At 43.7% G+C, this 8,727-nt stretch overlaps 1 long non-coding RNA gene across 3 annotated transcripts in view; it reads right to left on the reverse strand.

Annotated features, from left to right (window-relative positions):
- Positions 1–714: 714 nt before the first annotated feature.
- The window catches only part of LOC114898101, a 21,054-nt gene continuing 13,041 nt past the window's right edge, over positions 715–8,727 (reverse strand). Inside the window, exons 2-4 of one of the 3 annotated variants that reach the window (XR_003794284.1) lie at positions 5,351–5,518; positions 3,359–3,552; positions 715–1,813 (exon numbers count right to left, since the gene is read on the reverse strand). This is a non-coding gene — a long non-coding RNA (uncharacterized LOC114898101). Of the gene's footprint in view, positions 1,814–3,045; positions 3,553–5,350; positions 5,519–7,829; positions 7,959–8,727 lie in introns of those variants that run through there. The other 2 variants (XR_003794285.1, XR_003794283.1) reach the window with 2 other exon arrangements.

The following is an 8,727-nucleotide window of genomic DNA, read 5'->3' on the forward strand; positions in this document are numbered from 1 at the left end:
CTTCTCTTGTTGGGGAGCATGGGCTCTAGGCGCGAGGGATTCAGTAGTTGTGGTGCGTGGCTCAGTAGTTGTGGCGCCCGGGCTTAGTTGCTCCGCGGCATGTGGGATCTTCCTGGACCAGGGATTGAGCCCATGTCCCCTGCACTGGCAGGTGGATTCTTAACTGCTATACCACCCGGGAAGTCCCTGCCCATCTTTAAGATGAGATAAACCCTTTGTTTCTAAGGTAACTCTGATGCGGTCGTTCGTTAGAGAAGATGTGATAGAACACCTTTCCATTCCCCTCTGCCTGCGTCCCTTAATCTCGCACAAGGCAGGAGCCTTGCAGGGTTCACGTGCCTGCTACCAGCACCACCCTGTCGGTCAAACAGGCCTTTGCCAAACAGACAATGTGAAGTATGAGTGTTGTTATTATTTTGACCTTATTAGGAAGAATAGAGGAATCCATAAAAGTGTCCTTCAGTGTTTTCTTTTGAAGATACATCTTAAAGGACTTGGAAGAAGTCTATCAGTTCTAAGTTCCACTGGGTATTATATTACCCTGAATTATTTATTCAGTGTAAGTGGTAAGAAGAAGTATTGTTGGCGTCTTTTAAGAACCACAGGCTGAGAACAAGAGGTCTGTGTAAAAGGAGAGTTTGACTTCCTAGAAAAGAAGCTGTTAGAAAGAGGAAGGAATGGCTTGATGCCTTTTAAACTTATTTATATTCCCACGTCGTTCCAGAAAGATTTCAGGCTGAATTCTTGATAATGATGGAATTTTCAAGCTCTTAAATCTACAGTAATATTCGTTACCGAGCAACGTGTGGCAAAGAATTCTTGCAGCCTGTGATCAGGCTAGGGCTTCAGATTCTGGTAGCACAGTGCAGAACAATGACGCTTTGTATATCTCTGCTATATAACAGTTCATTCATGCAGATAGATGAACTAGTCAGATAGTTTACTTGGTTTTTAATTATCTTATTTAATTATTTTAATTGTTTATTGTGTTATTTTCCATTTAGGAGAGTTAGGAATAATCTCAAATGTATCCATTAGGATTTTTTTCTACTGCAAGTTACAGAAAACCCACTACAAACTGGTGTAAGGAGAAAAACAAAACAGGGATGGAGAAGAGGATTTCCTGGATCTCGTGGCTAAGAAGCCCCAGTGGAGAGCAGACGCGAAACGTGGCTGGATCCTGGGCTAAAAAAAAAGTTCTTTCATTGTCATGTGCTCCACACGGCAAGATGGCAGCAGAATTAAAGGAACCTGCTTTTCTAGTAGCTGGAATGAGTCACGTGCCAATCCCGACCCAGTCACGCTTGTCTAGGGACTGTGGGGTTCTGAGAGGTTTGGCTAGGTCACAAGTCACCCCCAGGCTCCCCCTCAACCAGACGGACAGAGAGGAAGACTAGATTCCCAAATAAAACCCGGAATTGTGACTGGAGGTGGACTGAACGGGTGTTAGTCAGCCAAGAGCAAACGTCTTTCACACACGTTCCTTGTATTTGAATATTTCAGTGAAACTCTCCGTTTAGGACGGTTGCGCTGCAGTCTGTGCTTCCTGCTTATGTGGTGTGAAACTCCTCGGATTCAAGCTTTGTTCAGCAGTCAAAGTGGAGTCCCAACGGCCAGTGTCAACTGCCAGGCTAGTTGTTCTAAAGCGTCGGGTGCCGGACCGTGAGCGCGTCTGTATGGTGAGCTAAGAGCTGTTCCTTTAGATGAGGACTCTGTTTTTTGTTTCTTTGTTTAATTTTTATTGTATATTGAAGCATAGGTGATTAACAATGTTGTGTTAGTAAGACAAATATACGATATCGATATGCGGAATCTAAAAAGAAAAATGCTACAAATGAACTTGTTTACAAAACAGGGAGAGACTCACAGACTTAGAGAATGAATTTAAGGACTTGCCCTGTAACATCACGGAAACCTTCGCTGGCACAGAGTAGCTGCTGGAGACGAGAGGCCCTGGGGCAGCACCTGCCCACCTCCAGGCAGACCCCCCCCCAGAGTCGGACACTGAAGGCTCTTGGCTGGAGGACCCGACCAGACACTGCGGAATGTCCGGGCGCTGCCCGAGGCCCTGTCCCAGCCGAGGGCGAGTCCCACTCACAGATGTCCTGAAACCATCACCGACCAGGGACCCTGCTGGCGCTGAGCTGCCTCCTCCCGGACTTCTCCTTGGCGAGGTCGGTACCCCTTCTCTGTTTTCCCTACTCTTACTAAGCTGTGCTGTGTGCTCATCACGTGTGCTAAATCCTATGATTCCTGAACTGAATACTGGCTCCGTTCTGTGTGTCTCCACTCCCGTGACCCTTACGCAGCCTCACCGCTGGGCCTGGTGACAAAACCAGGCCACACTGTCATTATGCTATGTGGTCGCATAGCTTCTATTTACAGTCATCGTGGCAGATGCCAAGAGCCCCCCACGCTGCCTCTTCCCTCCTTCCAGAGCAGGGAAAGTTTTACCCCGGCACCTGGGTTGCCAGACACACACTACCTCCCCCAGCTCCCTGACAGCAGGTGCAGCCACGTGGCAACGCTCCAGCCAACGAGATGTGAGGACAAGTGATGTGTACAGTCGCTAGGTCTTGTCCTAAAAGTGAGTGTGGGTTAGGCTACCCTTTTCTAATAATATACATATATATTTTAATATAATATGCATGTAATTTCTTATATATAATTTATACTTCATTATTTATTATATTTTAAAAAATATATAAACCTGTATTACCAATATTTCAAAGAGCAAGCAATGTTTACCCTGGGGAAGAGAAAACTTAAGAGAGTGGTTTTAAAACCACTTTTAGGGACTTCCCTGGTGGTCCAGTGGTTAAGACTTCACCTTCCAACGCAGGGGCTGTGGGTTCAATCCCACACCCGCTGCACTGGGGGAGCTAAGCTCCCACATGCCTTGTGGCCAAAAAACCAAAACATAAAACAGAAGCAATATTGTAACAAATTCAATAAAGACTTTAAAAATGGTCCATGTCAAAACCAAAAAATCTTTAAAAAAATAAAATAAAACCATTTTTAAAGATTTTAGTGTATGTTCTTGCTTTCTAACCACTGAAATAAATTTCTAACCTCAACAGAGCATCACGGCATCTAAGGAAAAGCCCCCAACTGCTAACCTTGGCTGTTCCAAGGAGCTGATATTGTCCAGTAGGATGGCTGTCCCCTCACATTCCCTAGACTCCAGGTAGGAATCACTGACTCGGGGTGGGGATGAGAACGCTGTCTCTAAGACTCGAAGTGCCGTCCTGGGAAATGGGGCAGACTGGCTCCTGGTGAGACAACAGTGAAGCTTCATAAAATGTGGCTGAGATTTCCTGCCATTGGAGGTGTTTATAGAGAGTGGATGGTTACCTACCAGGGATGCTGTCGAAGGACCTCACACCTTGTCTTTCCACCTTCACTTGGATTTCACCTTAATTTGAAAAGTGACCCCGTGGCATATGGCCCTGGAAGACCAGGAGACGGTCTTGCTGCTTTGGAGTCAAAACCGCACCAAAGGGTTTCACTGGTTGGTTTGAAATATTTGGTCTTCTAAACTCTCGTTCATTCCTATTAAGACATACAGAAAAAAAAAAATTCCAAAGACAAAACAAACAAGAAATCAGAACATCACCATCTTCGCCAGGCCCGCTCCAACCCCCCTGACCAGCGTATCACTTGCAATCGACTCTGAAGAATCAAATGTGTAAAGACCAGGGAGCTCAGTACACTCATGAAGTCGGTGGCTTTTAGAAAAATCATCACTGACGTCAGATGTTTCACTGACGCCCACCCTTGGGAAACAAGCTCACGAACTCAGCGGTCTAAGAATCTGTGACTGATGAGGTTTGATGTGCTGACTTGTAAAGGGTGTGAGTTCTGGACAAGAAGGTTGAACTAAAAGGCACACCTCCTTAATTACAGGATTTAAGCCAAGAAAAGTCAAAGACAGTGGGTGGGGTTTGTGACCCTGTCTCTGCCTTTAGTAGAGAAAGCCTTCTTGGTAGCTCTTGAATGTTTTTCTTTCTTAACGACCAGTTTGTTTAAGTTAAGAGCCAAATAAGGGTCACGTGTTACATTCAGTTTCTATGTCTCTTCTAAGCCATGGGTTCCTCCTCTGTTTCAGTCAGGCTCACTTCCTTTCTTTTCCTTGAAATGTATTTGTCATTTTTTCCTGTAAGTTTTTCCACAGTCTGAATCTTGCTAATTGCATGCCACTGATGTTGTTTAAAAGCCTCCTCTGTCTCTTATATTTTCTGTAAATTCATACATCTAGAGGCTTAATCAGATTTAGGTTCAATTTCTTTGGCGTGAATACTGTGTAAGTGGTTTTGCGTACTTCCATCAGGAAGCACGGAATATCTGTCTGTTTCTGTGACGCTGGGATTGTTCAGAGGGCTCAGGCCCTGCCAGGCTGACTCATAACACTGTAAAGTTCTGTCCTTTTTTCACCTAATGCTTTTAGCAGCCGTTGGTGATCTTTGCTTACACCCGCTCTTTCACTGGAGGCTGCAGCCCTGTGATATTTCTGGATCTATGAGGCCTGCTTCGCTTCTTAGCTGGAACCTCTCTACAAAGGGAAACCATTTCATCAACTAGTGGTTACCCTCAGGTACAGTTTGTACAGGAAGGCCAGACAAGTGTTTGATTCTTTCTTTTTATTTATAAGTTGTTAGAATGATAGGTTGGTTCCTAAAAGAAAACTATGACTATTTCTTCTACTCACAAAACTTCTGAGGCCAGATGTGTGGGATTCTCTGTCCCATTAAGCAATTCTGACACTAACTACCCAAAGTTAGTGCAGACGGGCTAGAGGCACAGTCCCACAAGACCATCCCCAACTTGAGATGCTAGCTGCAAATCCCAGGTACCTGTACTTCTGACCAACCAGCTATAAATCGGAGATCCCCACAACCCTCACCTCAGCTTGATCATTTGCTCACAGAAGTTAGGAAAGCACTTACTGTCTGTCACCCATTTATTAGAAAGGATACAACTCAGGAACAGCCAAAGGGACAAGATGCACAGGTATGGGGGGAGGGGTGGGGCATCCATGGCCACCACTCCAAGCACTTTGACGTGTTCACCAACCCAGATGCTCTCCAAAACCTGTTGTTTAGGGTTTTTACGGAGGCTTCATTTCTTAGGCGTCATTGATTAAATCATTGGCCATTGGTGATTAAGTCCATCTCCAGCCCCTCGCCCCTCCCCCGAGGTCAGTGGGTGGGGCTGAAAGGTCTGACCCTCTAATCAACCCAGCCTCCCTTCAGTTCCATCCTTAGGGTCTTTTCTAAGTCACCTCATTAACATAAACTCAGGTGTGGTTGAAAGAGGCTAGTTATAAATAAGCAAAGAGGCCTCATTTTACCCGATCACTCAAGAAATTCCAAGTGTTTCAGGAGCTCTGTGCCAGGAAGCCAGTGTAGACACCAAATACATATTTCTTATTATGTCACAGTTCCCTGGCATCCTCTGTGGGTGACTCATGGTTCCTTCTTTTCTTTTCTTCTTTTTTTTTTGTCATTATGAAATCTATCTACATAAAAGATAAACATAAGAAAGGCTAAGTAAAATGATTTATTACATTCATTTTCCAATTTTTTACGTTGTAAAAGGAAATCGATTCCACATCCTACTGTATAACATATTTAAGCTACTACGGTGTCTTAATCTGTTCCAGATGCTCTACCAAAGTACCACAGACTGTCATTCTGTAAACAAAAGAAATTTATTTCTCATAATTCTGGAGGCTGGGAAGTCCAAGGTCAACACCGTGCCAGCAATTCGGTGTCTGGCAAGGGTCCAGTTCCTTATTCATAGATGGTGCCTTCTCACCGTGTCCTCACACGATGGAAGGGGCGAGGAAGCTCTGTGGGGTCTCTTTTATGAGAACACTAATCCCACTCATGAGGGCTCCACCTTTATGACCTAAGCATCTCCTCAAAGTCTCACCTCCTAAGACTATCATGTTGGGAGTTAAGATTTCAACAGATCAATTTTGGGACGACACAAACATTCAGATTATAGCACATGGTTGTTTTAAAAGTAATTGAAAGGTAAACTAAATACTGATATTTTTACTCACAAGATGAAAATTATAATTATAGACATACAAATTGATACTTGGCTATTTACAGAAAGCAAGTGAGGTAAAGTTGCAGCAGCCATATTCATAGGGAAATCTTATTTGATTTAGGGAATGTAGCATCTTCACGTTTCTCAAAGTTGAATCCTAATCCAGAAATATTTGTAATGCTTTTTAGGAATAATCCAAGTGGCATACTTATCTAAATCTATTACCGTTCAGAGAAACAAGCTAACCAAGTTTGTGGTACAAGCTTTTGTACGACCCACTCTTATAAAGAGGAGATACTGGGACTTCCCTAGTGGTGCAGTGGATAAGAATCTGCCTGCCAATGCAGGGGACACGGGTTCAATCTCTGCTCCGGGAAGACCCCACAGGCCGCGGAGCAACTAAGCCCGTGTGCCACAACTACTGAGCCTGCGCTCTAGAGCCCGCGAGCCACAACTACTGAGCCCTCGTGCCACAACTACTGAAGCCCACATGCCTAGAGCCCGTGCTCCACAACAAGAGAAGCCACCACAGTGAGAAGCCCCAATGAGGCAACCAAGAGTAGCCCCCGCTTGCCACAACTAGAGAAAGCCCGTGCGCAGCAACAAAGACCCAACACAGCCAAAAATAAATAAATAAATAAAATTTTAAAATTAAATAAAAAGGAGATACTCTAGGTGTAGGAACAAGAATGTTTAAGGTGGAGAACATTAGGGGCCAGGAACTCCCTTTGGTTGTTATCTTACCCAATGAGAATCTGCAAACAGCTCCTGTTAGCAGCTCTCTCTACTCTGAGAGTCACCAATTACCTTAAACTGGAAAATAAATTCTTATCGTTTAGTTGGTAACTCGGTAGATTATTACATCCTTGTAAATCATTCAAATATTTTTGATGTGCCAAGGCTTACAAAGGTGTTGGTGACAAAAAGGGGAAAATTCAGGGTCTCTACCCTCAAGGAATTACAGCAGGTGAGGCAGACAGGAGACAGGCAAGCAATCTTAGCAAAGGGCTCTGATAAAGCCTCAGTGTGATTCTTTTTCCTCCAAAATAAGTATTACATAATAATCCTGAGTGGAACCGTGTATCTTGTACTTGACAGCATTTCTCCGACGCGCCACCCTCTGGTCTTTTGCTTAAGCAAAGTCTCCAAGGGGTACACACACAACTGCATCCTCCGCTCTTTGACACAAATCTGGGCTGTTATGTAGCAAACACTTCTGACAGCGGGTTCTAGCCCAGCTGCAGGTCTGCCTGCATCGCCATATAAGGGCTTTCCCTTTTCCACCTTAGAATTCAGGGGCAGGTCACAACTGCAAAGATGTAAACGTTTACGTAAGTGGTCACTGAAAAACCAGCGTTAGTTTCCAAGCTTCTTTCCCTTTTTTTTTTAAGCTCCAGACCGAGTATTTAAATGAAATCACCCCTTGGTAGAAAACTGAAGGCTGCTACCCACATTCCCAATTTCCAGGCGCCTCTGCAGAACTCCGGCTGGTTTTCAGAACACTGACTTCAAGGATAAAAATTCAAAAACATAAGCAAAAACCTTCAAGTTGAAATTTCTTGCAAAGGCTTATGTTCATGCTCTTTAAGAACATATATCTTCTTGCTTCACATAATAATAATAAAATTTCTATTTTATACTGCTTTTAACTTTCGGAAGTGTTTTTCTATGAATTATAGCAGATTTTGTGGTCTGGTCCCCCCTCCCCCTTTTTAATGTAGTTATTTCTAATTTCATGGCCTATGTCTAAGAAGAAAATTTGATATTATTACCTATTCATGGATTTTCCTCACTGTTTAAGCAATGTAGCCTTTTGACTAAGTAGACCTCTTTTAAGCAAGTATGACTTGAAAGTTATTTTCCTTAAGCCCAGTTATCATGATACTGATTGATCTACCCACCTGCAAAAAAAGAATTAATCAACATATTAACATATGCTACAATAAAGAGAAAATCTCCAATTCTTTAACATACTTTTATATAATCTTTCAGACTATTTATAATCTATCTTAACACAGTCATTTTAATTCCCACAGTATATTATTATACTGTCAAATTGAAATTTAAGTTTTGGGTTTTTTTTGCAAAACACTGTTGCTTGTATTTATCACTGTGAAGGGATTACCACCAAATGCTAACCAGTCATGGGGTAAGGGAAGGATGTGTTAAAGTGGATTAAAGTATTAAACCCAATTTGTGAGACCACACTGAACATATTACCATTGCAAATTAAGACTTTTAAAGTGCAGAGGTTCTTGAGATGCAGCAAACAATGAAAAGTCAAAAATGGAAAGGCATTCAGCCTGGAATGAATCACCACACAAGACGAGAGAAGTAGAAACACCCACCAGATATCATTATTTGATGGAAAAAGAAAACAAAAACGTTCCTCTATTTTATAGTAGAGGACAGTTAGAAGATGTAGGAACGGCTTGGGAGAATGGAGCAGTTTACTTCTGAAGACAGTGATTTAACTTAAGAATGGTCTCGGGGCTTCCCTGGTGGCGCAGTGGTTGAGAGTCCGCCTGCCGATGCAGGGGACGCGGGTTCGTGCCCCGGTCTGGGAAGATCCCACATGCCGCGGAGCGGCTGGGTCCGTGAGCCATGGCCGCTGAGCCTGCGCGTCCGGAGCCTGTGCTCCGCAACGGGAGAGGCCACAGCGGTGAGAGC

This window comes from Monodon monoceros, unplaced genomic scaffold (genome assembly GCF_005190385.1).
Source record: "Monodon monoceros isolate NGI ecotype Baffin Bay Population unplaced genomic scaffold, NGI_Narwhal_1 Super_Scaffold_18, whole genome shotgun sequence".
NCBI lineage: Eukaryota > Metazoa > Chordata > Mammalia > Artiodactyla > Monodontidae > Monodon > Monodon monoceros.